Source organism: Lycium barbarum, chromosome 5, assembly GCF_019175385.1.
Source record: "Lycium barbarum isolate Lr01 chromosome 5, ASM1917538v2, whole genome shotgun sequence".
NCBI classification, from domain to species: Eukaryota; Viridiplantae; Streptophyta; class Magnoliopsida; order Solanales; family Solanaceae; genus Lycium; species Lycium barbarum.
Genome location: NC_083341.1, coordinates 29139940 through 29157110, shown reverse-complemented (window position 1 = coordinate 29157110; position 17171 = coordinate 29139940).

The window sequence follows — 17171 nt, the reverse complement described above, 5'->3', positions numbered from 1 at the left end:
CACAGTGCAAAAGAGGGAAGATCCTGGAGCATTCACAATTCCATGCACCATAGGGCAGCAAAATTTTGCTAGGGCTTTATGTGATAACGGGGCTAGCATAAATCTTATGCCCCTGGAAATTTTTATGAGATCAGGGTTAGCGATGCCGAGGCCAACTACCATGAGATTGCAGATGGCTGACAGATCGATAAAAAGGCCAGTGGGGGTAGTTGATGATGTACTGGTTCAAATCGGGAAATTCCTTCTGCCGGCAGATTTCGTGATTCTTGATTGTGCTATTGATCAAGAAATTCCTATTATTCTGGGAAGACCTTTCCTTGCCACAGGGAGAGCTCTTATGGATTCCGAGAAGCACGAAATAAAGTTCCGGGTGAACGATAAGGAGGTGACTTTCCACGCAAGCAGAGGTATGAAATTACCTAGTCCTTATCAAAGTATTTCTGTCATCAATTCTGTTGATGAGGTGGATGATGCTGTGGAATTCAAAATGGAGGAAGAATGTTTGAGTGAAGCACTATCGGCCATCTTGGTAAATTTTGATGCTGAACAAATGGAGGGATATACTGAGACAATAAATGCACTCATCGGTCTGGGGTCTTACTCTTATGAGCCCAAGAAACTATCTCTTGATCTAGAGAAGCGAACAACTCCTCCAGCAAAACCCTCAATTATTGAGCCACCGAAGTTGGATCTCAAGCAACTTCCAGCTCATCTTAAATATGTGTTTCTTGAAACGAATGCCACCCTCCCAGTTATTGTGTCATCACTTCTGAATGAGGGCTAAATCCAAAGACTCATCGAAGTATTGAGAAAGCATTTAAGAGCTTTGGGATGGACTATTGCAGACATCCGGGGGATTCCCGCCAGAATTTGTGAGCACTGAATACAGTTGGAGGAGGAAAGTTCACCGAGTGTTGAGCATCAGCGAAGATTAAATCCACCGATGCAAGAGGTGGTGAAGAAGGAGATAATTAAGTGGTTAGATGCTGGGGTGGTTTACCCGATTGCCAACAGTCCATGGGTAAGCCCAGTTCAGTGTGTGCCAAAGAAAGGGGGCATCACTGTTGTCCCTAACTCTAAAAATGAGTTGATTCCGACAAGGACTGTCACCGGTTGGAGAGTGTGTATGGACTATCGGAAGCTGAATACCGCATCTTGCAAGGACCACTTCCCTATGCCTTTTATTGATCAAATGCTTGATCGGTTAGCCGGAAGATCTTATTACTGTTTCTTGGATGGGTACTCAGGATACAACCAGATCAACATTGCATTGGAAGACCAAGAAAATACTACTTTCACTTGTCCCTATGGGACATTCGCTTTCAGCCGGATGCCATTTGGTCTTTGCAATGCACCAGCTACCTTCCAACGATGCATGATGTCCATATTCTCTGATATGGTTGAAAACTTTCTTGAAGTTTTCATGGATGATTTCTCTGTGGTGGGAGATTCATTCGATGAATGTTTGGGTCATCTTGATCGGGTGCTGCAACGGTGTGAGGAAACCAACCTCGTGCTCAACTGGGAGAAGTGTCATTTTATGGTCAAGGAGGGCATTGTCCTTGGCCATAAGATTTCAGAAAAAGGGATTGAGGTTGATCAAGCTAAAATCGATGTGATTTCACAACTCCCTCCGCCCGTTTCAGTAAAAGGAGTTCGGAGTTTCTTGGGGCATGCCGGATTCTATAGAAGGTTTATCAAAGACTTCTCAAAAATTGCAAATCCCATGTGCAAACTCTTAGAAAAAGAATCCAAATTCAATTTTGATGAGAAGTGCATCAAGGCGTTTGACGAGTTGAAGCTAAAATTATCCTCCGCACCGATTGTGGTGTCCCCAGATTGGTCACTTCCCTTTGAATTAATGTGTGACGCCAGTAGTCTTGCAATTGGTGCTGTGCTGGGTCAGCAGCTAAACAAAATCCTACACCTAATTTATTATGCCAGCAAAACATTGAATGGAGCCCAGCTGAACTATACAGTAACGGAGCAAGAATTACTTGCTATTGTTTATGCTTTTGAAAAGTTCCGGGCTTATTTGTTGGGTGCCAAGGTAGTGGTTCACACTGACCATGCTGCATTGCGCTATTTGATGGCGAAGAAGGATGCTAAGCCTCGGTTGATAAGATGGGTGTTGTTGCTACAGGAATTTGACTTTGAAGTCAAAGACCGGAAAGGGTCAGAAAATCAAGTAGCTGACCATCTTTCCAGACTGGAAGCACCAGGGAGACCGAGTGAGGTGCTAGATATTGATGACACTTTCCCGGATGAAAGAGTTTTGGTCATTTCCAATGATGTGGCACCATGGTATGCCGATATTGCCAATTATTTGGTAACTGGCATCGTTCCTGAAGAGTTGAAGACATATCAAAAGAAGAAGTTCTTGAGAGACTGCCGACAGTATTGTTGGGATGAGCCTTACTTATTCAGAACGTGTGCTGACAATATGATCCGGAGATGTGTGGCGGAATCTGAGGTGATGGACATTTTGAAAGCGTGCCATGATTCTCCAGTTGGTGGACATCACAGTGGAAATCGAACAGCAGCCAAGGTGCTAGAGTGTGGCTACTACTGGCCAGCCATTTATCGTGATGCAAATATGTTGGCACGCTCTTGTGATAAATGCCAACGCCAGGGCACAATAGGTCGGAGGTATGAAACTCCGATGAACTTTGTTCTTGAGGTGGAGCTATTTGATGTATGGGGAATTGATTTTATGGGGCCCTTCGTGAGCTCCTACGGCCTGAAATACATTCTTGTCGCAGTGGATTATGTCTCCAAATGGGTGGAGGCGGTGGCCTTGCCTAACAATGATGGTAGGAGAGTCAATGTGTTTCTCAAAAAGAACATCTTTACTAGATTTGGCACTCCTAGAGCTATTATTAGCGATGGTGGATCTCATTTCTGCAATAAACCATTTGCTGATCTTCTTGAAAAATATGGCGTGCATCACAGGGTTGCCACTCCATATCATCCTCAGACGAGTGGTCAGGTTGAGGTCTCAAACAGAGAAATAAAAAGCATCTTGGCAAAGACGGTCAATGTGAATCGCACTGACTGGTCTAAAAAGTTGGATGATGCTTTATGGGCATATCGCACGACATTCAAAACGCCTATAGGGACTTCACCGTATAAGTTGGTATTTGGGAAGGCATGTCATTTGCCTATTGAGCTTGAGCATAAAGCCCTTTGGGCATTGAAAAAGCTGAATATGGATTGGCATGAAGCAACCAAGCTGCGGCTGTTTCAAATCAACGAGATGGATGAATTTAGGAACAATGCCTATGAAAGTGCAACACTGTACAAAGAAAAGATGAAATACTATCATGACTCGAAGATCCTAAAAAGGGATTTTCAGCCAAAAGACTTGGTCTTGTTGTACAATTCACGCCTGAAGTTCTTTCCAGGCAAGTTAAAGTCCCGTTGGTCTGGCCCTTTTGAAATTGTGAGTGTATCCCCAAATGGAAGCGTCATTGAGGTGAAATCCGAGGATGGCACTCGGACGTTTAAGGTGAATGCACAAATAGTGAAGCATTACCATTGGTGTATTGATGATGGTAAGGTCGTGGATAGGTATCGTTTGAAATATGGCTCCTGAACTCGAAAATGAGGTACCACGTCGAGCTGTGACGTTAAACCAAGCGCTGTGTGGGAGGCAACCCACATTTACCGCTTTGTAAGTAGTTTAAAGTTTGTATTTTCCTTGTATTCTTTTGTGTTGTTGATGTGCTAATGTGGTGGGATTTTGAGAACTGAAGGGACCAAATAACTGCTGAATGATCCAAGGCGAGACGCTCCATGTTACGGCCCGTAACTCATGTTACGGTCCGTATCATGAAGCGTAACAGGCAAAAAGAAAAAAAGAAAAAAATCACTGAAGGATGAGGAAGAGTGTTACGGTACAAGTTACGGTCCGTCGTACGTGTTACGGACCGTAACACTGGGTCGTAACTTTGATACAAAATCTGGGCTTCACTGGAAATTTTCAACATGTTAAGCCAGGTGATACGGACCGTAACACGAGTTACGGTCCGTCGATTGGACTGCCAGGTCATTAATGAATAAGTGAAACGGGGTCGTTTGATGGACCGTAACACAAGATACGGTCCGTATCTCAGGATACGGTCCGTAACAGGTAACGTAATTGTCGGAAATGTTTAAATACATTACCGACGGTTCCCATTTCATATTAAAAGGATTCTTAAAACGTTTTTCAACTCCCTCTCCCTCATAAATCCTCTCTTCTCTTCTTCACATCCTCCTCTCTTCATCTTTCCATTCTCCCCCATATTTCTCTAAAAATCTCTTTACTATCTTCTTATCACAATCCCTGTTGTAAGTTTGAGTTTCATCCTTACAATTGCCAACGATCAGGTATTACATGTCTTTGCTCTTTTCTTTTAGCTATCAATACGAGTTCTATGATGCTCATGAGTAATTTCGTATAATATGCGTTGAAATTCGTGTTTTGGGCTGTGTTGGTTGAGTTTGAATTTCAATTGATAAGTTATGGGGGATTTGACAATGGTTGGGGGTTGGGATTGGTATTGGTGCTGTTTAAAAGATTCTTGGGCACGAGCAATTGCTTCCTACTGAATTGGAGGGCAAATCCGGTTAAAGGTTTCATTTGTGAAATTACTAAATCGGTTTGCCCACCAACTGTTCGATAAAAGTCCCTAATAAAAACTTTAATAAAACCGGGTGAAGTCTGAGTAACCCGAGGCATGTGAGGGGATATAATATTGTTTTACAACATACCCATGGGACATTAAGTCAAAAATCTTGGCCTCGTGCTTAAAACGAGAAAATTTGGCCAAGTCATTTGTTTGCTAATCTGTTGCCCATCATTATGTGTTACGGACCGTAACGTATGTTACGGACCGTAACATCGCACCGTAACACCGATAATTTCCATGAAAACTTTCTGGAAATTTGGCTGATGTTACGGTGGGATGTTACGGTCCGTATCCTATGTTACGGACCGTAACACCACACCGTAACATCGATGGATTCCATGAAAACCTTTTGGAATTTTGACAGACGTTACGGTGAGGTGTTACGGACCGTAACACGAGTGACGGACCGTAGCATCATACCGTAACACCTCTCAAATTTCCAGTAACTTTTCTGGAAATTTTGATCATGTTACGGTGAGACGTTACGAACCGTATCCTACTATACGGACCGTCGACTGTGTTACGGTCCCTTTGCTTAATTGAACCATTTCAGTTACGGTTGAAGATACGGCCCGTAACACCATCGACGGTCCGTCGACTGTGTTACGGTACCTGACCTAATTAAAGTCCTTAGCTTAAATTCATAAGGTGTAAATTTTTTTTTTAACAACTTCTCGTACATCATATCTAACTTTTCCTTCCACAGGTATGGGTAAACCACGACAATCAAAGAAGGCTTCACCTAAGGTCGCGCAAAAAGGAAAAGGTCGTGCTGCAAGCAAGGTAACCTCACGGCTGCGCGACGACTATCTGATCAAGGACGCCAGGCCTAAAAAGAGGTCGGTCGCACCTAGCAAGCCACCCCCACCAGTTGCACCCAGCCAACCAGACCCACAATTAGAAAGTTCCTCCTCGACTGAGGAGTTAAGAGAGTCGAGCTCGTCGAGTTCGTCGAGCCAAAGTGAACCCCAGCGGGCTATCACACCAACACACCGACCTCAACCACCCATTAGACAGCCTACTGCGGAGGAGCGCGAAAAAGAGCGCGAATAGGAAAGAAGGAAACTTGACATTCGGCTGCAAGCTATGACTGAGAAGATCCTCCGGTTTAATGTGGAGGGATTTGAAGATTTGTATAACAAGGGGTGTGAGCGGGTAAAAGGTGAGGGAATGGACCCAAGGCGGAGTATTTTCGAGGAACGGAATGTCATCTTCGATGGAATAGAAGGATATCCCGGCATTAGTGATACTATCCGATTCCACAAGTTGGAGTTTTTGAAAAACCCCGTTGGGTCCTACATATCGGTTTTTGTTAGGGAATTCTACGCTTCATATGGGGCAGCTGTATTCAAAGTAGTGAAGAAAGGGCAGCGACCAACTCAAGTACCGGCAATGAATGAGGTTGTATTCCGGACAAAGACGATAGATGTCTCTCCATCGGCTATAAATAAAACACTATTCGGGGAAGATTATATGGAGCCTACAGCAGCGGAAGAAGGGGAGTTTGCCTACAAAATTGAACAGAAGGATACAATCCCCGTCCGAAAATGGGTAGCTTCTGTTATTGCACGGACAACAGATCCTGAATGGGCCATAGTGCCAAAGTTGACAGCCACCACGCGAATTTGGAAAAACACCCTAACGCCAGAGGCAAAGTTTTGGTGGCAAATTGTTCTGTTCCGCATCCGTCCTACCCAATCAGATAATTATTTGACTCCAGACAGGGCTGTTCTTGTGGCTTCCATAATGTCGCGATATAAGATTAACTTCGGACGACTGATAGCCGAAGACCTCCGAGAGAGAGCCACCCAGCCGGCCACTTCCCTCATTCATCCATGCCTGCTTACGCTACTATGCTTGCGTGCAGAACCAGAACCCCTACCCCATATCGATCACAGTGTGATTTCCAACCATATTTATGACATCACAAAAGGGAAAGATGAGGTGTTCAGCCAGAGTTCGTTGCCCTCTGCATCGGTTTCTGAGGTGCCGGAGGGGCCTACGGGGTCAGATGTTATACCCTTGGCTATCATGGGTGAAGAGGGAGCGGTTGCGGATCAGCCCACAGATTCTGAGGCTCCACCGGCTGATCATGCTACACAGCCTATGCCACCTCCAGCCGCACCTACTTCGGGTGGTCCTACCTCTTCCACTGGAGCAAGCCCAGCACCACCGCAGGCAATACCAGGAGTCCCACCCGAGCTTGCGAGAAAAATGATGTTCAACCGGGACAAATTTGGGGCAGTGGTCCTGCAAGCGGATCGCACAGATAGGCAGGTCAAGCAGATCATGACTGAGCTAAAATTATACACAAAAAGGGCTATTGATGCAGCGCTGCGACCGATAAAAGAACAAATGGCTGCGGACCACCTACAAATCCACTCCCGAATAGATGGTATTGAGGGCAGGATGACTGAGCTGACTAGGACACACCCTACATTAGAATTGGGCGCTATTCGGAGTGAGTTGCGGTATGTCAAGGATGATGTGCAGAAATTGAAGGCCCAGGAAGTGGCTGTGGCGATAGAACAGGTTCCTAAAGTACACACAGAGTTGGTACAGAGCCTATACCAGCCGGTTCAGAGCCTACTAGGGGATGATGACAACGAAGACACGGTTGAGGAACAGCACGACGAGGAGTTGGAGGAGGATATCCCCTCTGCGGACAAAGGGAAGCGAAGCAGAGCATCGCCAGATCTCGAGCCCATTCTCCAAAGTCTTGATCCATATGCTGAGTTGCGCCCACAGAATGAGGAAGAGGAGCGGCGTACTTTGAAAAGAATCCGCCAGGAGTCCCGGTTAAGTTCCGACACCGCAGGAGCTACTTCTAGCTCAGCTCAGCCCATTGAGCCGGCTCACCGTATTTCTCCCCCACCCACTGCTCCACCCCATGATGCTGCGACAGATCCGAGTACCTAATGCGCTCCAGGGAGGCCCTCCATTTTTTTTAATGCGTTATCTTGATGCTTTGAGGGCAATGCATGCTTTTAAGTTGGGGGTGTAGTATTTACTGATTGGTTGTTGGGATTGCTGTTTTAGTATACTGGAGATTGTTTTTAGTATTTTTGTTTTGATGGGTATTTTATCCCAAAATTGTGATAATAAGCATGTGTTTAAGACAATTGTTATTGTTTTGTTTTGTTGGTATTATTTTTATTAGCAAGTATGTGTTAGGACGTTCTTCGGCTGTTCTTTGCTATGTGTTTATATTCCCGAAGAATGCTATGTGTATGTTAAACCTAGCATGTTTAGGATGTTTAATATAGAAGTAAAGTAATGATGACTTAAGTGGTAGTGGTCCGTGTTTCTAGCATAGATATAAATGGTTTTTACAAGTTCAATGATATCCCTCCGAAAAATAATTTGTGATATACATAAAAAATGAGTTGTTGATATTGACATGTATGGTTCTTTTAATGACATTGCAAAGAAAGGGTGTTTATGCATATGAAATCTTCAAACGGAAATGAAGTCGGAATATTTAAACAATCCTTATACCATTGTGTGGTGAGTTTTTAGCTTCTATTTGCATATGATGCTTGCAATCTAGAACTTGCCCGGTTGGTCGTGCGTGAATTCTAAGGAGAATTTGATTGTGAAGTGATCTTAGGCTTTCTTTGTATTAACCCCCAAGTATCTTAAATGAGCCTGGCCCGTACAGAAAATGATCCCTAGTCTCCCATTTTTGAGCCTATAGACTTTTTCTTCGATTAACCATGAACTAACCTATTTCCCTTCTGTGAATAATCCCATTTGGCACCAAGTCCCTCCTTGACACGGAAGAATGACAAATGAGGCTAAAAGCCTAAGTTGGGGGTGACAAGTCAAAAGTGCGGAAAATGAGGCTAAAAGCCTAAGTTAGGGGTGATAAGTCAAGATGCGGAAAATGAGGCCAAAGGCCTGTTGGGGGTGATCACGAATATAAAGGGACATAATTCAGCGTGGATATAAAAAAAAAAAATTAGATATATAGGTATATAAGCTCTAAATAAATCCACGCTAAAGATGGAGGGTCGGAAATGATAGGAAGAATGATGAATGAAGTCAAAAAGAAGTGTCGAGGAGAGTGAGTCACCGATACCCAAATATTCATCCTACCCGTCCCTAAGCCAACGTTACAAGCCCAAAAAGTCCTAATGTGATCACGATCAAATTGTTCAGAGTTGAATGCATGGAAAATAAAGGCAAGCCTATGGTTTGTGCACGCATGGTATGCAAATTTCTTTGTGAGTGTGAGTGTTCTTCTGTCTCTTTAGTCTTCTGTCCCATTTATGTCATAAATGTGTGTTGGGACATTCTTTGGTCAATGTGAGGGCATAAGGATTGTAGGTTTCAAAGTAACTGGCTTCCCGGAAGTTGAAATTCATGTGCATAGAGACCCCCGTACTATGATTGTGTCATTAATTGAGGTTGCATAGTTAATTGAAATTTTTCTGAAATGTGCGTTTTGTGTCACAAACAAGAGATGGATAAGAGCCTAAATATTTTTCTTGGATCGAAGAGTCCGTGCTAACAACACATGTCAAACCCACCGTAGTCATTCTTATTTTGCTAAGATGTCGTGTGTTAGTAGCGAGTATTGTTGTAGTTGCTTGAGGACAAGCAAAAGCTTAAGTTGGGGGTGTTGATGTGCCGTGAATTTTAGCACATTTTATGCCTTTGTAACTAGACATGTTGCTTAATTTTAAGTGTTTTTACATTGTTTCTTATGTTATTTTTGTGTTTTATAGGGTTGATTAACTAAGGATCGGAAATAAGAAGTAATGCTGAAAAAACGGACAAATTGGAGCTAAGCGACGCTCCGTAACTCATGTTACGGACCGTAACTCATGTTACGGGCCGTAACAGGGTCCGTAACTCATGTTACGGTCCGTACCTTTGAACCGTAACAGGGCCTGAATTTCCAAAAAGTTTTCATTGAAACCATCAGTGTTACGGTGGAGTGTTACGGTCCGTAACTCATGTTACGGTCCGTAACATGTCACCGTAACATGAGCTAAATTTCCAGAGAGTTTCAATAAAACCTTCAGTGTTACGGTTTAGTGTTACGGTCCGTAACTCATGTTACGGTCCGTAACCCTTCACCGTAACATCATCCAAAATTCCAGAGAGTTGCCAAGTAATTGTCACCACTTACGCTTCAGAAGGACGGACCGTAACACAGGGTATGGTCCGTCGCATGGTGGCCGTAACGTCAAAGTGGTCAAATGACGAAATGAAGGACGGACCGTAACCTGAGTTACGGTCCGTAACAATGCGGCGTAAGGGCATTTTTGTCCAGAAACTTGACGCGATTTTTGGCTCTATAAATACATAATGTAGGGTTTTAATTCATTATTCAGATTTTATTTTAGAGGCATAAACCCTAGGTTTTTAATCTTGAAGTGGTTGGAGCATTTAAGGCAACAACTTCACTCTCATTCCATCTTGTATTAGTATTGTAAGTGTATTATGTTAATCTTTAAGCTTTTTCTATCAAGAAACATTATGAGTAGCTAATTTCAATTCTAAGGTTGTGAATCCCATGATGGGTATTATGTGAATGGGTTTCTATTATTGATATATGCATAATGGTTGTTGTTATTTATTCTATCTTTGAGTTGTAACGTTGGGTAATGATTGCAAGCGTTAGCCGAAGCCATTATATTGACTTTTCTTGGGAAAGAGAGTCAATATTGGTAAGATTGAATAACAATGACTCGAGGCGTTAACCCTCGTTTAATAGACTAACTTAGGAATAAGAATAAGTCTAAATTGGCATCATTGGTCGCTCTTCGATTGTAACTCTTTTATATTCGGAAGAATCATAAAGAGGAAATACTGCTTAACTGTTGGGAAACATTAAGAAGTCTTTAAGAGACCAAGTGCATATTCATAGAACAACCATTAGAAGTATATCACTTTGAAACCTGAAGCATAATATCTAATCAAATTGGGGAACACAACCTTAGTCTCTCTCTCTCTCTCACATTAATTACATTTTAAGTCAAAGTATTAAATTACATTATTCAACAATCAATTCAAACTATTCAGAATAGGATTAAAGCATTTCAAGACCGGTATCGCATACGATTAGTACTCTTTTCTCTCCATATTCCCTGTGGGATTCGACCCCAACCTTGTTGGGTTACTATATTTGACAACGTCCGCTTTACGCCATTAATAGGTGTAATTTGAGCGTATCAAGTAGCAATTGATGAGGCGCCAGTGCCAGCCGTTGGGGCCGTGACACATGGTAGCGGCTATTGACACCCAATTTTGTCCCGCCTCTCCTCCGAAATACCTATTTACGCTTCTAATATTTTTTGGTAAATTAAAAAATATATTTGTATATTTACTATAATTAATAGCCTCTTATCAATACCGGCGTTTCATCATTCTATTACAGTTACTAGCTATTATGATTATTATTATTATTATTATGTTACCAGTACTATTATAATTCACATTTTTTATCATTGCAACACTTTTTTACCAGCTTACGCACACACATAGCATTTATCTTCGCATAATTAAATAATAGTGTTTATTTACTGTGGACTTTCGAAATATTATTGCATAGCTATTACGACGACATATAATTTTATTATCTGAGCATTAATAATTACACATTTTATATTAAGTAATATTTTAACACACTTTAGTATAGAGTTATTTAAATAGGTACTTTATTTAAATGTAGTAGCCCAATCAACCCATATTATTTCGGACCAATTCATAAAATCAGCCCACATTTTATTCCTAGCCCACGTTTTCAGCCAATTCAGCCCAAATAATTACCCAAACGGACCAGCCCATACCCGTTTAATTTGTACCCGACCCGGCCCAACTACCCTTTTAACAAAATATGAAACCTTAGGGTTTCATATTTTTCCTTCAGCCGACACCCCCCTTTCGTTTTTCTCCTCTCTCTCTCTCTCTCTCTCTCTCTCTCTCTTTGCTCCTTCATCATCTTCATCCCCCACCACCGCGGCCTACACCCCGCTCCCACTTCCCTCTGTTCCCCACTTCGTCTTGTCCCCCTGCTCCTCTTTCTCTTCGTCACAAGAAACCCTAGCTCGCAACTATAAATACCAGTCCTTGCATCCATTTGAGGGGGAGTTTTGGATTGATGAAATTCCCCAAGAACTAGATCTTCTTTTCAGTCGCAAAAACCCCCAAAATATTGAGTTCTTTCAGCCGTTGAATTAGTTTTGCTTTTTTAGCACTCATAGTATCGACTAATGTCGGTTAAAGTATAAAATGTTTTCCTTTTTTATTGCTTCGATTTCGAGTGATACCAACTCAAGAGTTTGTGGTGTTTCAAGGTAGATCGGAGATTCGAGGCCTCACTTCGCTGCACACAAAAGAGGTAAACCTCGATACATTTATTACTCATAGTCTTTAATTTCTGTTTTGGTTAAGATTTTAGTTTATTTAGCTATATGTTTAGTGGTTATGTAGTTTCTTTGTCGTCGCATTATTTGTTTGATGTTTGGGAGCTGTTAGGATAGGATATCAATCGTTAATTGAATTTGAAAGATGTCTATTGTAGTTCGGATGTTTAAGACTGAATTTCCAAGACTCAGGACACACCCAAAACCGAATATACATAGGATATACAGTGGGTTAACAAGATAAAAAGAAGATATACATTCGATATACACCAGATATACACACCCTGATATGTATATTTTAGGTATATTATATATATGTTTAAAACAGTTCTGAACTATCCCTCTTTACTCTATTTGTTCTAAGTAATGTACCCTGCGACGAATGTAATCTGCTTAGATTTAAATACGATAAAGTGATTATACAACATGTCGATGTTGGTTGCTGAATTCTGTTTGGTCCTGTTCTTTTTCATCATTTTCTAGTTCGGTGGTTAGTGTACGTGTTTGGTTCAGTTGTCATTTGAGTTAAGGGATTAGTTTGCTCCTCCTTCATATTTTAGAAAATGAGGCTTGTATGAAATTTATGATTCTGTTTTAGTTGCGTAAGGATTAAATTCGGATGATGTTGTGCTTGTTTCCCTGCTGGTTTCTTTATCTGCTTAAGTTGTGATGAAATACGAGGGTGTGAGCTTAAATGTTTATTTTCAGTATTGCCTTTCTTATTCAGCCTCCACTATGTTGTTAAATAAGACTAAGCATAAAACTGATACAAATGATCAGTCAATATCTGTGCACTTATCTGATTTACGATATGTCAATGACAGTTTAAGGTCTGGCCTGTGCCTAAGTGTTGTTGGAACTGCTTTATACTTGTTTTGACTGTTCAGTAGCTCACTTAAGGCTAAACATCTGAGTCTTATGAGTTAAATGCTTACCCTGTTTAATCTATCATTTTTGGTCATGGAATAATTCAGTTTCTCAGTTTTCCCCTCTGGTTACTGAGCAGTCGAAACAGTTTACATATAGCACCGTTAATAGTTTAGCATTACAAGGTTTCCCTTTTTTAATATGGTGTCGTTCATTTATGTTATGGATATTATATGATTAGTATAATTAGTTTTGCGTCATAGACAGTTTGCATCAGTCCAGTTTGCACATACAACCCTACAACAACATACCGAGTTTGCACATGTCACTCTAAATCGGTCTTTTGTGTCCAAATTCATATGATGAATCACCCACAATTTCGTGGTATATTTGATTAAGACCTGCTGCCTAATATTTAAGACTCTGGCTGTTTTATTCTTATCGTGTTATACCTCCCCCTTTCTTCTCTGATATTTTCCTTTGTTATTGCCAAACTGCCTTATAAGCATGTGATTTGTTTGAACCGAAATATTTAAGCAACCAGTTTTTTTGTTTGGGTTGAAGTATTTAACTATCATTTCAGTTTATGAAAATAAGACATTTGCACATTTATGTTGGAATTATCTAAAAGAAATGAATAGGATAAAGACCCATTCTTAAGCAATTAGCTAACACAAAGTTTCAACCATACACTCTTTAAATGATACTTGGAATGATTGTTTTAACATTTTTGTCCCATGTTTGATCTGAGCTGCAGATGCTTCCCAAAATCAAAAGGCCATCATTGCTAATGTTATTTAAATCATTCATACCCCCTGTAATTCAAAATTTCTTTTCCAGTATGCTTAAGTGACTTCCCTGTTCGTTAACTAATATACACTTTGGGTCAAGCTAGCATGTCAAAGTTCTGCTTTTGTCTGCTATTTACGTGGTGTTTTACTTTGTTTCAGCCATTGATTTCCTTTCATTTGAAGTACTAGTCTTATAAATTCCCACATTACTAATCCTTTTCCTTTCATTTTATGCATGACTATCGCATACGAGTCCGAGGGACTTGTCTTCCGCATTCGGTGTTGGGCCAAGGCCCAACGAAATACAATTTCCCCCTTTTTGCCCAGTTCTGTCCGCAGCCAAAGAAATAAAAAGTGGAGTTCTGGGCCAAAGCCTAATAGCATGAATAGTGCGCAGCAGTTGGGCCTGGAAAATGGGCCAGATCCATTCAATTTTCTTCCCCTCTTATCTTGTTTTATTGTTGTATATTTTTATTTGCTTTGTATGACTAACCTTATCTTATTTTATTTTCTTAATTTAGACAAACCTTAGTGAAATTAGTAGGTTTAGTTTTAGTAATGGGTAGTTAAACCAATAATTAATTCTATAAGTTTTTATTCTCTTCTTTTCATGTTAAAAATGTCTAATATTTATTTTATTTGGAATAATTGATTTGCAAAATGGCATGACTATATATTTTAAGTAAAGGGAATCATATTTTATTCTTACCATCATATACATTTCAAGACATCACTAATATGTAAGTATAAACTCAAGTATATTTATAGGTAACTCTTCAAGTTGAATCAATCATGCATATTTTAGTTAAGCATAATTAATAAAAAATAATAAAAAGGAGAAAGAAAAACTCACTTCCTTTTGAGTCCTATTTATAAGCCTAGATTTTTCTACATTGCTACATTCATATAACATAATTTATTCAAAGTTCAAAATTGCTAAATCTTTTTCTCAAAAGCTATTATTTATGGGCAAAATATCATATTTTCATCAAGTCTCATCTTTGAATAGTATTTATTATACTTTCATTTAAAGCCTTAACAACCTTTATAAGTCTTATTTCAAAAATGGCATTTAAAGTTTTCTTTTTATACAAATTATTATATTTTCTGTAAATCTTATTTTAACTAACATTATTTTCTTTTTTAAAAAACTTTGGCAATATTTTTAAGTCATTTTCTAAAATTTAAGCACTGTATTTAATCTAATTAATTAACCTAAGTTTGGTCGGATAGCCGTAGTTAGTGGATTCTAAAGGATGCCTAATCCCTTCCCTTTAGGATAATATAGAGCCCTTACCTAGAATCACATTGGTTAAGCAGACTATTAACAGAGGTTTAGTTTTAACTTTACCTTAGTTAACATCTGGGTGTCCTAATTCACCGTTAAATTAATTAGGTGACGACTCCTTAAACAAAACAAAAATAGGAATCACCAATATGTTGTACTCTAATTATAACCCGGTTAAAATGGGGTATAACAGCTTGGCGACTTCACTGGGGACATTTAGGTTCTTAACCATAACAACATAGGTTAATAATTAATTAATTGGATGTTTTGGGTGTTTTGCCTTTATTTTTGCTTTGTTGTTTTCTTATGTGCTTTTAAATGGTTGTTTTATTATGTGAAAATTTTCTATGCAACAATATGTTACTGCTTTCCTTAAAATGGCATTCTGTTCATACTTCCTCCACTCCTGAAAAATTCACACAAATTCACACACTCAAAGCGGTTTCGCGGTTCGCGGTCGTGCACTACTAAATTGCCCTTTTAGTTGGATCGATCTTGTGGATTTAGTCGATCGGCGGTGCAGTCGACGGCCACGGACTTTTCACTCTCAAGTTGTCCGCTTGGGGGAGCCTTGTGTCATAGGAAAACCACTCTTAGTCTACCTAGGTAGAGCGAAAACCAAAACCTTGTAAGGACATGCATCATTTTAAACCTAGGAGGCTTAATACCCTTGGTGTATTAAGTTCATTAGTCAACCTTACCAAATGTCCAAACGAGTCTATGACTCTAAGTGACACTATTCACTATCTATGTGCATTATTTGAAGGACAAATATGTGGAATATGTGGACCTAGGACTCTATAGATAAATATTTCAGGAAAAACTGACATTTTGTTGCAGGTTGTCGTGGAGCATCCAATTAATGCCGGAGGATTGAACACAACTAAAAGAAATTAGTGGAGATGAAGTGTTAGATATCTTAGATTAACTTTGAATTGTATTATTAAACTGACATGTAATAAATTTTTATTATTCTTGTAATTAGTTTTAGGAAGAGTTGTGGAATGATACATAAAAGACATATTTGTCCTTCAAATGTTCGTTAGGCCTACCTCTGGCATAAAGAGGTCCTTTGCATTATAGAACGCGATATATTATGTGTAATAATGTGTTTATGTGCAATAACATGTCCTTACCGTATACTGACTCGTTTTTCTTTTTCTTTTCTTGTTTTATCTTTTTCTCTTTTAAACTCATTTTCAAAAAAAAGGTTGACTTGTGCTAAAGGGGAACTGGCGGAGCATCCATATTTCACACGGTCTAGAGCCAAGAAATCAGACTCTGACTCATCACTAATCACCTGGTTAACTAAAAAGACTCGTTCTAAAATGGAGCAAAGTTTGATCAATGCAACCACTTCATCTGAGCCATCTCTTAGTTTACCGATCACGAGTGATCCCACATCCTCTAATGAACCAGAAACACATTTGGAGATCATTGCTCGTCTGGAGCGACGAGTTGCTGAACTAAGTCACATGGTACTTCAAAATCGATCATTTTCTCAAACTCCACCACATATGACTCCATCTCATGGGGTTCGTCAGACTTTGCCTATGCCACCTCCATTCCCAAACTTGGATGAACTTAACCAAACAAACTATTTTACCACTTCTCAACTAGTTCATTCCGAACCCCTCGCCCACCTAGTTACTCAAAATGCTCCTCTTTTGTTTACAACCGCCTCTTCAAAGGCTCAGTTCATACCGCCAACACATGATGTTACCAATGCGCATCAAGTTCCGCCGGTATATACTTATACCACAGCTCCACCCATGACACAAACCCAAGGACTATGTCACACAGATATTGATCATTATGTCGAAGTCGAAAATGAGGCACGGTCAGTTAATGATGAAATGATAAATAGAAAGCTCAAAAGTTTGGAGGATGCTATGAGAAGTTTGCGTGGACTTGGTAGTAACCAAAGCGTGAGGTATGAGGAATTATGTGCATTTCCTAAGGTTGAATTGCCACCAGGTTACAAGATTCCAAAATTTGAGAAGTTTGATGGGTCGGGAAATCCTTTCTTCCATTTGAAGGTCTATTGTGAAAAGTTGATTGGTGTGGGGAAGAATGAAGGGATAAGAGTCAAACTATTTAATCAGAGTTTGAGTGGAAAAGCTTTGGAATGGTATTCCAAGCAAGATACAGCCAAATGGCGTACTTGGGATGACTT